Genomic DNA, 17531 nt, shown 5'->3' with positions numbered 1-17531 from the left:
AGTGGTGTTGAGGAATTTGCACATATCAACACCAAGAAGAAGAATGTGTTGAGGAAGCATTCCTAGCAAAACACTATTGGTGTTGAGGAATTTTCACGTCTCAACACCAAGATGAAGAATGTGTTGAGGAAGCATGCCTAGAAACACAGTAGTGGTGTTGATGAATTTGCACGTCTCAACACCAAGATGAAGAATGTATTGAGGAAGCATGTCTAGAAACACAATAGTGGTGTTGAGGAATTTGCACGTCTCAACACCAAGAGGAAAATTTGTTGAGGAAGCATGCCTAGAAACACAGTAGTGGTGTTGAGGAATTTGACGTCTCAACACCAAGAGGAAAATGTGTTGAGGAAGAATGCCTAGAAACACAGTAGTGTTGTTGATGAATTTGCACGTCTCAACACCAAGATGAAGAATGTGTTGAGGAATCATGCCTAGAAACACAGTAGTGGTGTTGATGAATTTGCACGTCTCAACACCAAGAGGAAAATGTGTTGAGGAAGAATGCCTAGCAACACAGTAGTGGTGTTGAGGAATTTTAACGTCTCAACACCAAGAGGAAGAATGTGTTGAGGAAGAAACATAGTAGTGGTGTTGAGGAATTTGCACGTCTCAACACCAAGAGGAAAATGTGTTGAGGAAGCATGCCTAGCAACACAATAGTGGTGTTGAGGAATTTTCACGTCTCAACACCAAGAGGAAAATGTGTTGAGGAAGAATGCCTAGCAACACAGTAGTGGTGTTGAGGAATTTTCACGTCTCAACAGCAAGAGGAAGAATGTGTTGAGGAAGCATGCTTAGCAACACAGTAGTGGTGTTGAGGAATTTTCACATCTCAGTACCAAGAGGAAGAATGTTTTGAGGAAGAAACACAGTAATGGTGTTGAGGAATTTGCACGTCTCAACACCAAGAGCAAAATGTGTTGAGGAAGCATGCCTAGCAACACATTAGTGGTGTTGAGAAATTTGCACGTCTCAAAAGCAAGAGGAAAATGTGTTGAGCAATAATGCCTAGCAACACAGTAGTGGTGTTGAGGAATTTTCACGTATCAACAACAAGAGGAATAATGTGTTGGGTAAGCATGCCTAGCATCATAGTAGTGGTGTTGAGGAATTTGCACGTCTTAACACCAAGAGGAAGAATCGGTTGGGTAAGCATGCCTAGCAACACAGTAGTGGTGTTAGGAATTTGCACGTATCAACACCAATAGGAAGAATGTGTTGAGGAAGCATGCCTAGAAACACAGTAATGGTGTTGAGGAATTTGCACATATCAACACCCAGAAGAAGAATGTGTTGAGGAAGCATGCCTAGCAAAACACTATTGGTGTTGAGGAATTTGCACGTCTCAACACCAAGATGAAGAATGTGTTGAGGAAGCATGCCTAGAAACACAGTAGTGGTGTTGATGAATTTGCACGTCTCAACACCAAGATGAAGAATGTATTGAGGAAGCATGTCTAGAAACACAGTAGTGGTGTTGAGGAATTTGCACGTCTCAACACCAAGAGGAAAATGTGTTGAGGAAGCATGCCTAGCAACACAGTAGTGGTGTTGAGGAATTTGCACGTCTCAACACCAAGAGTTAAATGTGTTGAGGAAAAATTCCTAGAAACACAGTAGTGTTGTTGATGAATTTGCACGTCTCAACACCAAGATGAAGAATGTGTTGAGGAAGCATGCCTAGAAACACAGTAGTGGTGTTGATGAATTTGCACGTCTCAACACCAAGAGGAAAATGTGTTTAGGAAGAATGCCTAGCAACACCGTAGTGATGTTGAGGAATTTGCACGTCTCAACACCAAGAGAAAGAATGTGTTAAGGAAGCATGCCTAACAACACAATAATGGTGTTGAGGAATTTGCACGTCTCAACACCAATAGGAAGAATGTATTGGGTAAGCATGCCTAGCATCACAGTAGTGGTGTTGAGAAATTTGAACGTCTTAACACCAAGAGGAATAATGTGTTGGGTAAGCATGCCTAGCAACACAATAGTGGTGTTAGGAATTTGCACGTATCAACACCAATAGGAAGAATGTGTTGAGGAAGCATGCCTAGAAACACAGTAGTGGTGTTGAGGAATTTGCACATATCAACACCAAGAAGAAGAATGTGTTGAGGAAGCATTCCTAGCAAAACACTATTGGTGTTGAGGAATTTTCACGTCTCAACACCAAGATGAAGAATGTGTTGAGGAAGCATGCCTAGAAACACAATAGTGGTGTTGATGAATTTGCACGTATCAACACCAAGATGAAGAATGTATTGAGGAAGCATGTCTAGAAACACAATAGTGGTGTTGAGGAATTTGCACGTCTCAACACCAAGAGGAAAATTTGTTGAGGAAGCATGCCTAGAAACACAGTAGTGGTGTTGAGGAATTTGCACGTCTCAACACCAAGAGGAAAATGTGTTGAGGAAGAATGCCTAGAAACACAGTAGTGCTGTTGATGAATTTGCACGTCCCAACACCAAGATGAAGAATGTGTTGAGGAATCATGCCTAGAAACACAGTAGTGGTGTTGATGAATTTGCACGTCTCAACACCAAGAGGAATAATGTGTTGAGGTAGCATGCCTAGCAAGACAGTAGTGGTGTTGACGAATTTGCACATCTCAACACCAAGAGGAGGAATGTGTTGAGGAAGCATGACTAGCAACAAATTAGTGGTGTTGAAGTATTTGCACGTCTCAACACCAAGAGTAAAATGTGTTGAAGAAGCATGCCTATAAACACAGTAGTGGTGTTGAGGAATTTGCATGTCTCAACACCAAGATGAAGAATGTGTTGAGGAAGCATGCCTAGAAACACAATAGCGGTGTTGATGAATTTTCACGTCTCAACACCAAGATGAAGAATGTGTTGAGGAAGTATGCCTAGCAAAACAATATTGGTGTTGAGGAATTTGCACGTATCAACACCAAGATGAAGAATGTGTTGAGGAAGCATGCCTAGAAACACAGTAATGGTGTTGAGGAATTTGTACGTCTCAACACCAATAGGAAGAATGTGTTGGGTAAGCATGCCTAGCATCACAGTAGTGGTGTTGAGGAATTTACACGTCTTAACACCAAGAGGAAGAATGTGTTGGGTAAGCATGCCTAGTAACACCGTAGTGGTGTTAGGAATTTGCACGTATCAATAACAATAGGAAGAATGTGTTGAGGAAGCATGCCTAGAAACACAGTAGTGGTGTTGAAGAATTTGCACATATCAACACCAAGAGGAAGAATGTGTTGAGGAAGCATGCCTAGCAAAACACTATTGGTGTTGAGGAATATGCACGTCTCAACACCAAGATGAAGAATGTGTTGAGGAAGCATGCCTAGAAACACAGTAGTGTTGTTGATGAATTTGCACGTCTCAACACCAAGATAAAGAATGTATTGAGGAAGCATGTCTAGAAACACAATAGTGGTGTTGAGGAATTTGCACGTCTCAACACCAAGAGGAAAATTTGTTGAGGAAGCATGCCTAGAAACACAGTAGTGGTGTTGAGGAATTTGCACGTCTCAACACCAAGAGGAAAATGTGTTGAGGAAGAATGCCTAGAAACACAGTAGTGCTGTTGATGAATTTGCACGTCTCAACACCAAGATGAAGAATGTGTTGAGGAATCATGCCTAGAAACACAGTAGTGGTGTTGATGAATTTGCACGTCTCAACACCAAGAGGAATAATGTGTTGAGGTAGCATGCCTAGCAACACAGTAGTGGTGTTGACGAATTTGCACATCTCAACACCAAGAGGAGGAATGTGTTGAGGAAGCATGACTAGCAACAAATTAGTGGTGTTGAAGTATTTGCACGTCTCAACACCAAGAGTAAAATGTGTTGAAGAAGCATGCCTATAAACACAGTAGTGGTGTTGAGGAATTTGCATGTCTCAACACCAAGATGAAGAATGTGTTGAGGAAGCATGCCTAGAAACACAGTAGCGGTGTTGATGAATTTTCACGTCTCAACACCAAGATGAAGAATGTGTTGAGGAAGCATGCCTAGCAAAACAATATTGGTGTTGAGGAATTTGCACGTATCAACACCAAGATGAAGAATGTGTTTAGGAAGAATGCCTAGCAACACCGTAGTGATGTTGAGGAATTTGCACGTCTCAACACCAAGAGAAAGAATGTGTTAAGGAAGCATGCCTAACAACACAATAATGGTGTTGAGGAATTTGCACGTCTCAACACCAATAGGAAGAATGTATTGGGTAAGCATGCCTAGCATCACAGTAGTGGTGTTGAGAAATTTGAACGTCTTAACACCAAGAGGAATAATGTGTTGGGTAAGCATGCCTAGCAACACAATAGTGGTGTTAGGAATTTGCACGTATCAACACCAATAGGAAGAATGTGTTGAGGAAGCATGCCTAGAAACACAGTAGTGGTGTTGAGGAATTTGCACATATCAACACCAAGAAGAAGAATGTGTTGAGGAAGCATTCCTAGCAAAACACTATTGGTGTTGAGGAATTTTCACGTCTCAACACCAAGATGAAGAATGTGTTGAGGAAGCATGCCTAGAAACACAGTAGTGGTGTTGATGAATTTGCACGTCTCAACACCAAGATGAAGAATGTATTGAGGAAGCATGTCTAGAAACACAATAGTGGTGTTGAGGAATTTGCACGTCTCAACACCAAGATGAAGAATGTGTTGAGGAAGCATGCCTAGAAACACAGTAATGGTGTTGAGGAATTTGTACGTCTCAACACCAATAGGAAGAATGTGTTGGGTAAGCATGCCTAGCATCACAGTAGTGGTGTTGAGGAATTTACACGTCTTAACACCAAGAGGAAGAATGTGTTGGGTAAGCATGCCTAGTAACACCGTAGTGGTGTTAGGAATTTGCACGTATCAATAACAATAGGAAGAATGTGTTGAGGAAGCATGCCTAGAAACACAGTAGTGGTGTTGAAGAATTTGCACATATCAACACCAAGAGGAAGAATGTGTTGAGGAAGCATGCCTAGCAAAACACTATTGGTGTTGAGGAATATGCACGTCTCAACACCAAGATGAAGAATGTGTTGAGGAAGCATGCCTAGAAACACAGTAGTGGTGTTGATGAATTTGCACGTCTCAACACCAAGATGAAGAATGTATTGAGGAAGCATGTCTAGAAACACAGTAGTGGTGTTGAGGAATTTGCACGTCTCAACACCAAGAGGAAAATGTGTTGAGGAAGCATGCCTAGAAATACAGTAGTGGTGTTGAGGAATTTGCACGTCTCAACACCAAGATGAAGAATGTCTTGAGGAAGCATGCCTAGAAACACAGTAGTGGTGTTGATGAATTTGCACGTCTCAACACCAAGAGGAATAATGTGTTGAGGTAGCATGCCTAGCAACACAGTAGTGGTGTTGACGAATTTGCACATCTCAACACCAAGAGGAGGAATGTGTTGAGGAAGCATGACTAGCAACAAATTAGTGGTGTTGAAGTATTTGCACGTCTCAACACCATGAGTAAAATGTGTTGAAGAAGCATGCCTATAAACACAGTAGTGGTGTTGAGGAATTTGCATGTCTCAACACCAAGATGAAGAATGTGTTGAGGAAGCATGCCTAGAAACACAGTAGCGGTGTTGATGAATTTTCACGTCTCAACACCAAGATGAAGAATGTGTTGAGGAAGCATGCCTAGCAAAACAATATTGGTGTTGAGGAATTTGCACGTATCAACACCAAGATGAAGAATGTGTTGAGGAAGCATGCCTAGAAACACAGTAGTGGTGTTGATGAATTTGCACGTCTCAACACCAAGACGAAGAATGTATTGAGGAAGCATGCCTAGAAACATAGTAGTGGTGTTGAGAAATTTGCACGTCTCAACACCAAGAGGAAAATGTGTTGAAGAAGCATACCTAGAAACACAGTAGTGGTGTTGAGGAATTTGCACGTCTCAATACCAATATGAAGAATGTGTTGAGGAAGCATGCCTAGAAACACAGTAATGGTGTTGATGAATTTGCACGTCTCAACACCAAGACGAAGAATGTATTGAGGAAGCATGCCTAGCAACACAGTAGTGGTGTTGAGGAATTTGTACGTCTCAACACCAAGAAGAAAATATGTTGAGGAAGCATGCCTAGAAACACAGTAGTTATGTTGAGGAATTTTCACGTCTCAACACCAAGAGAAAGAATGTGTTAAGGAAGCATGGTTAACAACACAATAATGGTGTTGAGGAATTTGCAACGTCTCAACACCAATAGGAAGAATGTGTTGGGTAAGCATGCCTAGCATCATAGTAGTGGTGTTGAGGAATTTACACATCTTAACACCAGTAGGAAGAATGTGTTGGGTAAGCATGCCTAGCAACACAGTAGTGGTGTTAGGAATTTGCACGTATCAACACCAATAGGAAGAATGTGTTGAGGAAGCATGCCTAGAAACACAGTAGTGGTGTTGAGGAATTTGCACATATCAACACCAAGAAGAAGAATGTGTTGAGGAAGCATGCCTAGCAAAACACTATTGGTGTTGAGGAATTTGCACGTCTCAACACCAAGATGAAGAATGTGTTGAGGAAGCATGCCTAGAAACACAGTAGTGGTGTTGATGAATTTGCACGTCTCAACACCAAGATGAAGAATGTATTGAGGAAGCATGTCTAGAAACACAATAGTGGTGTTGAGGAATTTGCACGTCTCAACACCAAGAGGAAAATGTGTTGAGGAAGCATGCCTAGCAACACAGTAGTGGTGTTGAGGAATTTGCACGTCTCAACACCAAGAGGAAAATGTGTTGAGGAAGAATGCCTAGAAACACAGTAGTGTTGTTGATGAATTTGCACGTCTCAACACCAAGATGAAGAATGTGTTGAGGAATCATGCCTAGAAACACAGTAGTGGTGTTGATGAATTTGCACGTCTCAACACCAAGAGGAAAATGTGTTGAGGAAGAATGCCTAGCAACACAGTAGTGGTGTTGAGGAATTTTAACGTCTCAACACCAAGAGGAAGAATGTGTTGAGGAAGAAACACAGTAGTGGTGTTGAGGAATTTGCACGTCTCAACACCAAGAGGAAAATGTGTTGAGGAAGCATGCCTAGAAACACAGTAGTGGTGTTGATGAATTTGCACGTCTCAACACCAAGAGGAAAATGTGTTGAGGAAGCATGCCTAGCAACACAGTAGTGGTGTTGAGGAATTTGCACGTCTCAACACCAAGAGTTAAATGTGTTGAGGAAGAATGCCTAGAAACACAGTAGTGTTGTTGATGAATTTGCACGTCTCAACACCAAGATGAAGAATGTGTTGAGGAAGCATGCCTAGAAATACAGTAGTGGTGTTGATGAATTTGCACGTCTCAACACCAAGAGGAAAATGTGTTTAGGAAGAATGCCTAGCAACACCGTAGTGATGTTGAGGAATTTGCACGTCTCAACACCAAGAGAAAGAATGTGTTAAGGAAGCATGCCTAACAACACAATAATGGGGTTGAGGAATTTGCACGTCTCAACACCAATAGGAAGAATGTGTTGGGTAAGCATGCCTAGCATCACAGTAGTGGTGTTGAGAAATTTGAACGTCTTAACACCAAGAGGAATAATGTGTTGGGTAAGCATGCCTAGCAACACAATAGTGGTGTTAGGAATTTGCACGTATCAACACCAATAGGAAGAATGTGTTGAGGAAGCATGCCTAGAAACACAGTAGTGGTGTTGAGGAATTTGCACATATCAACACCAAGAAGAAGAATGTGTTGAGGAAGCATTCCTAGCAAAACACTATTGGTGTTGAGGAATTTTCACGTCTCAACACCAAGATGAAGAATGTGTTGAGGAAGCATGCCTAGAAACACAGTAGTGGTGTTGATGAATTTGCACGTCTCAACACCAAGATGAAGAATGTATTGAGGAAGCATGTCTAGAAACACAATAGTGGTGTTGAGGAATTTGCACGTCTCAACACCAAGAGGAAAATGTGTTGAGGAAGCATGCCTAGCAACACAGTAGTGGTGTTGAGGAATTTGCACGTCTCAACACCAAGAGGAAAATGTGTTGAGGAAGAATGCCTAGCAACACAGTAGTGGTGTTGAAGAATTTTCACGTCTCAAAAGCAAGAGGAAGAATGTGTTGAGGAAGCATGCTTAGCAACACAATAGTGGTGTTGAGGAATTTGCACGTCTCAACACCAAGAAGAAGAATGTGTTTATGAAACATGCCTAGCAATACAGTAGTGGTGTTGAGGAATTTTCACATCTCAACACCAAGAGGAATAATGTGTTGAGGTAGCATGCCTAGCAACACAGTAGTGGTGTTGAAGAATTTGCACATCTCTACACCAAGAGGAAGAATGTGTTGAGGAAGCATGACTAGCAACAAAGTAGTGGTGTTGAAGTATTTGCACGTCTCGACACCAAGAGGAAAATGTGTTGAAGAAGCATGCCTATAAACACAGTAGTGGTGTTTAGGAATTTTCACGTCTCAACACCAAGATGAAGAATGTGTTGAGGAAGCATGCCTAGAAACACAGTAGTGGTGTTGATGAATTTGCACGTCTCAACACCAAGATAAAGAATGTGTTGAGTAAACATGCCTAGCAAAACAGTATTGGTGTTGAGGAATTTGCACGTCTCAACACCAAGATGAAGAATGTGTTGAGGAAGCATGCCTAGAAACACAGTAGTGGTGTTGATGAATTTGCACGTCTCAACACCAAGAGGAAAATGTTTTGAGGAAGCATGCCTAGCAACACAGTAGTGGTGTTGAGGAATTTGTATGTCTCAACAACAAGAGGAAAATGTGTTGAGGAAGAATGCCTAGAAACACAATAGTGGTGTTGATGAATTTTCACGTCTCAGCACCAAGATGAAGAATGTGTTGAGGTAGAATGCCTAGCAACATAGTAGTGGTGTTGAGGAATTTTCACGTCTCAATACCAAGAGGAAGAATGTGTTGAGGAAGAAACACAGTAGTGGTGTTGAGGAATTTGCACGTCTCAACACCAAGAGGAAAATGTTTTGAGGAAGCATGCCTAGAAACACAGTAGTGGTGTTGAAGAATTTGCACGTCTCAGCACCAAGATGAAGAATGTGTTGAGGAAGAATGCCTATCAACACAGTAGTGGTGTTGAGGAATTTTCACGTCTCAATACCAAGAGGAAGAATGTGTTGAGGAAGAAACACAGTAGTGGTGTTGAGGAATTTTCACGTCTCAACACCAAGAGGAAAATGTTTTGAGGAAGCATGCCTAGAAACACAATAGTGGTGTTGAAGAATTTGCACGTCTCAACACCAAGAGGAAAATGTGTTGAAGAAGCATACCTAGAAACACAGTAGTGGTGTTGAGGAATTTGCACGTCTCAATACCAAGATGAAGAATGTGTTGAGGAAGCATGCCTAGCAACACAGTAGTGGTGTTGAGTAATTTGCACGTCTCAACACCAAGAAGAAAATATGTTGAGGAAGCATGCCTAGAAACACAATAGTGATGTTGAGGAATTTGCACGTCTCAACACCAAGAGAAAGAATGTGTTAAGGAAGCACGCCTAACAAAACAATAATGGTGTTGAGGAATTTGCACGTCTCAACACCAATAGGAAGAATGTGTTGGGTAAGCATGCCTAGCATCACAGTAGTGGTGTTGAAGGAATTTGCACGTCTCAACACCAAGATGAAGAATGTGTTGGGTAAGAATGCCGAGCAACACAGTAGTGGTGTTTAGGAATTTGCACGTATCAACACCAATAGGAAGAATGTGTTGAGGAATCATGCCTAGAAACACAGTAGTGGTGTTGAGGAATTTGCACATATCAACACCAAGAGGTAGAATATGTTGAGAAAGCATGCCTAGCAAAACAGTATTGGTGTTGACGAATTTGCACGTCTGAACACCAAGATGAAAAATGTGTCGAGGAAGCATGCCTAGAAAAACAGTACTGGTGTTGATGAATTTGTACGTCTCAACACCAAGATGAAGAATGTATTGAGGAAGCATGTCTAGAAACACAGTAGTGGTGTTGAGGAATTTCACGTCTCAACACCAAGAGGAAAATGTGTTGAGGAAGCATGCCTAGCAACACAATAGTGGTGTTGAGGAATTTGCACGTCTCAACACCAAGAGGAAAATGTGTTGAGCAAGAATGCCTAGAAACACACTAGTGGTGTTGATGAATTTGCACGTCTCAACACCAAGATGAATAATGTGTTGAGGAAGAATGCCTAGCAACACAGTAGTGGTGTTGAGGAATTTTAACGTCTCAACACCAAGAGGAAGAATGTGTTGAAGAAGAAACACAGTAGTGGTGTTGAGGAATTTGCACGTCTCAACACCAAGAGGAAAATGTGTTGAGGAAGCATGCCTAGCAACACAGTAGTGGTGTTGAGGAATTTGAACGTCTCAACACCAAGAGGAAAATGTGTTGAGGAAGAATGCCTAGAAACACAGTAGTGGTGTTGATGAATTTTCACGTCTCAGCACCAAGATGAAGAATGTGTTTAGGAAGAATGCCTAACAACACAGTAGTGGTGTTGAGGAATTTTCACGTCTCAATACCAAGAGGAAGAATATGTTGAGGAATTTGCATGTCTCAACACCAAGAGGAAAATGTTTTGAGGAAGTATACCTAGAAACACAGTAGTGGTGTTGAAGAATTTGCACGTCTCAACACCAAGAGGAAAATGTATTGAAGAAGCATACCTAGAAACACAGTAGTGGTGTTGAGGAATTTGCACGTCTCAATACCAAGATGAAGAATGTGTTGAGGAAGCATGCCTAGCAATACAGTAGTGGTGTTGAGGAATTTGCACGTCTCAACACCAAGAAGAAAATATGTTGAGGAAGCATGCCTAGACACACAGTAGTGATGTTGAGAAATTTGCACGTATCAACACCAAGAGAGAGAATGTGTTAAGGAAGCATGCCTAACAACACAATAATGGTGTTGAGGAATTTTCACGTCTCAACACCAATAGGAAGAATGTGTTGGGTAAGCATGCCTAGCATCACAGTAGTGGTGTTGAAGGAATTTGAACGTCTCAACACCAAGAGGAAGAATGTGTTGGGTAAGCATGCCTAACAACACAGTAGTGGTGTTTAGGAATTTGCACGTATCAACACCAATAGGAAGAATGTGTTGAGGAAGCATGCCTAGAAACACAGTAGTGGTGTTGAGGAATTTGCACATATCAACACCAAGAGGAAGAATATGTTGAGAAAGCATGCCTAGCAAAACAGTATTGGTGTTGACGAATTTGCACGTCTCAACACCAAGATGAAGAATGTGTTGAGGAAGCATGCCTAGAAACCCAGTAGTGGTGTTGAGGAATTTGCACGTCTCAACACCAAGAGGAAACTGTGTTGAGGAAGCATGCCTAGCAACACATTAGTGGTTTTGAGGAATTTGCACGTCTCAACACCAAGAGGAAAATGTGTTGAGGAAGAATTCCTAGAAACAAAATAGTGGTGTTGATTAATTTGCACGTCTCAACACCAAGATGAATAATGTGTTGAGGAAGAATGCCTAGCAACACAGTAGTGGTGTTGAGGAATTTTAACGTCTCAAAACCAAGAGGAAAATGTGTTGAGGAAGAATGCCTAGCAACACAGTAGTGGTGTTGAGGAATTTTCACGTCTCAACAGCAAGAGGAACAATGTGTTGAGGAAGCATGCTTAGCAACACAGTTGTGGTGTTGAGGAATTTTCACATCTCAATACCAAGAGAAAGAATGTGTTGAGGAAGAAACACAGTAGTGGTGTTGAGGAATTTGCACGTCTCTACACCAAGAGGAAAATGTGTTGAGGAAGCATTCCTAGCAACACAGTAGTGGTGTTGAGAAATTTGCACGTCTCAACAGCAAGAGGAAAATGTGTTGAGGAAGAATGCCTAGCAACACAGTAGTGGTGTTGAGGAATTTACACGTCTCAACAACAAGAGGAAGAATGTGTGTAGGAAGCATGCTTAGCAACACAATAGTGGTATTGAGGAATTTGCACGTCTCAACACCAAGAGGAAGAATGTGTTTATCAAGCATGCGTAGCAACACAGTAGTGGTGTTGAGGAATTTTCACATCTCAACACCAAGAGGAATAATGTGTTGAGGTAGCATGCCTAGCAACACAGTAGTGGTGTTGACGAATTTGCACGTCTCAACACCAAGAGGAAGAATGTGTTGAGGAAGCATGACTAGCAACAAAGTAGTGGTGTTGAAGAATTTGCACGTCTCAACAGCAATAGGAAGAATGTGTTGAGGAAGCATGCCTAGAAACACAGTAGTGGTGTTGAGGAATTTGCACATCTCAACACCAAGAGGAAAATGTGTTGAGGAAGCATGCCTAGAAACACAGTAGTGTGTTGAGGAATTTGCACGTCTCAACACCAAGAGGAAAATGTGTTGAGGAAGAATGCCTAGAAACACAGTAGTGGTGTTGATGAATTTTCACGTCTCAGCACCAAGATGAAGAATGTGTTGAGGAAGAATGCCTAGCAACACAGTAGTGGTGTTGAGGAATTTTCACGTCTCAATACCAAGAGGAAGAATGTGTTGAGGAAGAAACACAGTAGTGGTGTTGAGGAATTTGCACGTTTCAACACCAAGAGGAAAATGTTTTGAGAAAGCATGCCTAGAAACACAGTAGTGGTGTTGAAGAATTTGGACGTCTCAACACCAAGAGGAAAATGTGTTGAATAAGCATACCTAGAAACACAGTAGTGGTGTTGAGGAATTTTCACGTCTCAATACCAAGATGAAGAATGTGTTGAGGAAGCATGCCTAGCAACACAGTAGTGGTGTTGAGGAATTTGCACGTCTCAACACCAAGAAGAAAATATGTTGAGGAAGCATGCCCAGAAACACAGTAGTGATGTTGAGGAATTTGCACGTCTCAACACCAAGAGAAAGAATATGTTAAGGAAGCATGCCTAACAACACAATAATGGTGTTGAGGAATTTGCACGTCTCAACACCAATAGGAAGAATGTGTTGAGGAAGAATGCCTAGAAACACAATAGTGGTGTTGAGGAATTTGCACATATCAACACCAAGAGGAAGAATGTGTTGAGGAAGCATGCCTAGCAAAACAGTATTGGTGTTGAGGAATTTGCACGTCTCAACACCAAGATGAAGAATGTTTTGAGGAAGCGTGCCTAGAAACACAGTAGTGGTGTTGATGAAGTTGCACGTCTCAACACCAAGATGAAAAATGTATTGAGGAAGCATGCCTAGAAACACAGTAGTGGTGCTGACGAATTTGCACGTCTCAACACCAAGAGGAAGAATGTGTTAAGGAAGCATGCTTAGCAACACAGTAGTGGTGTTGAGGAATTTGCACGTCTCAACACCAAGAGGAAAATGTGTTGAAGAAGCATGCCTAGAAACACAGTAGTGGTGTTGAGGAATTTGCACGTCTCAATACCAAGATGAAGAATGTGTTGAGGAAGCATGCCTAGCAACACAGTAGTGGTGTTGAGGAATTTGCACGTCTCAACACCAAGAATAAAATATGTTTAGGAAGCGTGCCTAGAAACACAATAGTGATGTTGAGGAATTTGCACGTCTCAACACCATGAGAAAGAATGTGTTAAGGAAGCATGCCTAACAACACAATAATGGTGTTGACGAATTTGCACGTCTCAACACCAATAGGAAGAATGTGTTGGGTAAGCATGCCTAGCATCACAGTAGTGGTGTTGAGAAATTTGCACGTCTCAACACCAAGAGGAAAAATGTGTTGGGTAAGCATGCCTAGCAAAACAGTAGTGGCGTTTAGGAATTTGCACGTATCAACACCAATAGGAAGAATGTGTTGAGGAAGCATGCCTAGAAACACAGTAGTGGTGTTGAGGAATTTGCACATATCAACACCAAGAGGAAGAATGTGTTTAGGAAGCATGCCTAGCAAAACAGTATTCGTGTTGAGGAATTTGCACGTCTCAACACCAAGATGAAGAATGTGTTGAGGAAGCATGCCTATAAACACAGTAGTGGTGTTGATGAATTTGCACGTCTCAACACCAAGATGAAGAATGTATTGAGGAAGCATGTCTAGAAACACAGTAGTGGTGTTGAGGAATTTGCACGTCTCAACACCAAGAGGAAAATGTGTTGAGGAAGAATGCCTAGAAACACAGTAGTGGTGTTGATGAATTTGCACGTCTAAACACCAAGATGAAGAATGTGTTGAGGAAGAATGCCTAGCAACACAGTAGTGGTGTTGAGGAATTTTCACGTCTCAACAGCAAGAGGAAGAATGTGTTGAGGAAGCATGCCTAGATACACAATAGTGGTATTGAGGAATTTGCACGTCTCAACACCAAGAGGAAGAATGTGTTTATGAAGCATGCCTAGCAACACAGTAGTGGTGTTGAGGAATTTTCACATCTTAACACCAAGAGGAATAATGTGTTGAGGTAGCATGCCTAGCAACACAGTAGTGGTGTTGACGAATTTGCACGTCTCAACACTAAGAGGAAGAATGTGTTGAGGAAGTATGACTAGCAACAAAGTAGTGGTGTTGAAGAATTTGCACGTCTCAACACCAAGAGGAAAATGTGTTGAGGAATAATGCCTAGCAACACAGTAGTGGTGTTGAGGAAATACACGTCTCAACAGCAACAGGAAAAATGTGTTGGGTAAGCATGCCTAGCAAAACAGTAGTGGCGTTTAGGAATTTGCACGTATCAACACCAATAGGAAGAATGTGTTGAGGAAGCATGCTTATAAACACAGTAGTGGTGTTGAGGAATTTGCACATATCAACACCAAGAGGAAGAATGTGTTTAGGAAGCATGCCTAGCAAAACAGTATTCATGTTGAGGAATTTGCACGTCTCAACACCAAGATGAAGAATGTGTTGAGGAATCATGCCTAGAAACACAGTAGTGGTGTTGATGAATTTGCACGTCTCAACACCAAGATGAAGAATGTATTGAGGAAGCATGTCTAGAAACACAGTAGTGGTGTTGAGGAATTTGCACGTCTAAACACCAAGATGAAGAATGTGTTGAGGAAGCATGCCTAGAAACACAGTAGTGGTGTTGATGAATTTGCACGTCTCAACACCAAGATAAAGAATGTATTGAGGAAGCATGCCTAGAAACACAGTAGTGGTGTTGAGGAATTTGCACGTCTCAACACGAAGAGGAAAATATGTTGAGGAAGCATGCCTAGCAACACAGTAGTGGTGTTGAGGAATTTGCACGTCTCAACACCAAGAGGAAGAATGTGTTGGGTAAGCATGCCTAGCAACACAGTAGTGGTGTTGAGGAATTTGCACGTCTCAACACCAAGAAGAAAATATGTTGAGGAAGCATGCCTAGAAACACAGTAGTGATGTTGAGGAATTTGCAGGTCTCAACACCAAGAGAAAGAATGTGTTAAGGAAGCATGCCTAACAACACAATAATGCTGTTGAGGAATTTGCACGTCTCAACACCAACTGGAAGAATGTGTTGGGTAAGCATGCCTAGCATCACAGTAGTGGTGTTGAGGAATTTGCACGTCTCAACACCAATAGGAAGAATGTGTTGGGTAAGCATGCCTAGCAAAACAGTAGTGGCGTTTAGGAATTTGCACGTATCAACACCAATAGGAAGAATCTGTTGAGGAAGCATGCCTAGAAACACAGTAGTGGTGTTGAGGAATTTGCACATATCAACACCAAGAGGAAGAATGTGTTTAGGAAGCATGCCTAGAAACACAGTAGTGGTGTTGATGAATTTGCACGTCTCAACACCAAGATGAAGAATGCATTGAGGAAGCATGTCTAGAAACACAGTAGTGGTGTTGAGGAATTTGCACGTCTCAACACCAAGAGGAAAATGTGTTGAGGAAGCATGCCTATCAACACAGTAGTGGTGTTGAGGAATTTGCACATCTCAACACCAAGAGGAAAATGTGTTGAGGAAGAATGCCTAGAAACACAGTAGTGGTGTTGATGAATTTGCACGTCTCAACACCAAGATGAAGAATGTGTTGAGGAAGCATTCCTAGAAACACAGTAGTGGTGTTGATGAATTTGCACGTCTCCACACCAAGATGAAGAATGTGTTGAGGAAGCATGCCTAGCAAAACAGTATTGGTGTTGAGGAATTTGCACGTCTAAACACCAAGATGAAGAATGTGTTGAGGAAGCATGCCTAGAAACACAGTAGTGGTGTTGATGAATTTGCACGTCTCAACACCAAGATGAAGAATGTATTGAGGAAGCATGCCTAGAAACACAGTAGTGGTGTTGAGGAATTTGCACGTCTCAACACCAAGATGAAGAATGTATTGAGGAAGCATGTCTAGAAACACAGTAGTGGTGTTGAGGAATTTGCACGTCTCAACACCAAGAGGAAAATGTGTTGAGGAAGCATGCCTATCAACACAGTAGTGGTGTTGAGGAATTTGCACGTCTCAACACCAAGAGGAAAATGTGTTGAGGAAGAATGCGTAGAAACACAGTAGTGGTGTTGAGGAATTTGCACGTCTCTACACCAAGAGGAAAATGTGTTGAGGAAGCATTCCTAGCAACACAGTAGTGGTGTTGAGAAATTTGCACGTCTCAACAGCAAGAGGAAAATGTGTTGAGGAAGAATGCCTAGCAACACAGTAGTGGTGTTGAGGAATTTACACGTCTCAACAACAAGAGGAAGAATGTGTGTAGGAAGCATGCTTAGCAACACAATAGTGGTATTGAGGAATTTGCACGTCTCAACACCAAGAGGAAGAATGTGTTTATCAAGCATGCGTAGCAACACAGTAGTGGTGTTGAGGAATTTTCACATCTCAACACCAAGAGGAATAATGTGTTGAGGTAGCATGCCTAGCAACACAGTAGTGGTGTTGACGAATTTGCACGTCTCAACACCAAGAGGAAGAATGTGTTGAGGAAGCATGACTAGCAACAAAGTAGTGGTGTTGAAGAATTTGCACGTCTCAACACCAAGAGGAAAATGTGTTGAGGAAGAATTCCTAGCAACACAGTAGTGGTGTTGAGGAATTTTCACGTCTCAACATCAAGAGGAAGAATGTGTTGAGGAAGCATGCCTAGCAACACAATAGTGGTATTGAGGAATTTGCACGTCTGAACACCAAGAGGAAGAATGTGTTTATGAAGCATGCCTAGCATTAGAGTAGTGGTGTTGAGTAATTTTCACATCTCAACACCAAGAGAAAATGTGTTGAGGAAGCATGCCTAGCAACACAATAGTGGTGTTGAGGAATTTGCACGTCTCAACACCAAGAGGAAAATGTGTTGAGGAAGAATGCCTAGCAACACAGTAGTGGTGTTGAGGAATTTTCACGTCTCAACAGCAAGAGGAAGAATGTGTTGAGGAAGCATGCCTAGCAACACAATAGTGGTATTGAGGAATTTGCACGTCTCAACACCAAGATGAAGAATGTGTTTATGAAGCATGCCTAGCAACACAGTAGTGGTGTTGAGGAATTTTCACATCTTAACACCAAGAGGAATAATGTGTTGAGGTAGCATGCCTAGCAACACAGTAGTGGTGTTGACGAATTTGCACGTCTCAACACTAAGAGGAAGAATGTGTTGAGGAAGTATGACTAGCAACAAAGTAGTGGTGTTGAAGA

The sequence above is a fragment of the Papaver somniferum genome, chromosome 6 (genome assembly GCF_003573695.1).
Source record: "Papaver somniferum cultivar HN1 chromosome 6, ASM357369v1, whole genome shotgun sequence".
Classification (NCBI taxonomy): domain Eukaryota; kingdom Viridiplantae; phylum Streptophyta; class Magnoliopsida; order Ranunculales; family Papaveraceae; genus Papaver; species Papaver somniferum.
Note: the sequence above shows the minus strand (reverse complement) of the source record.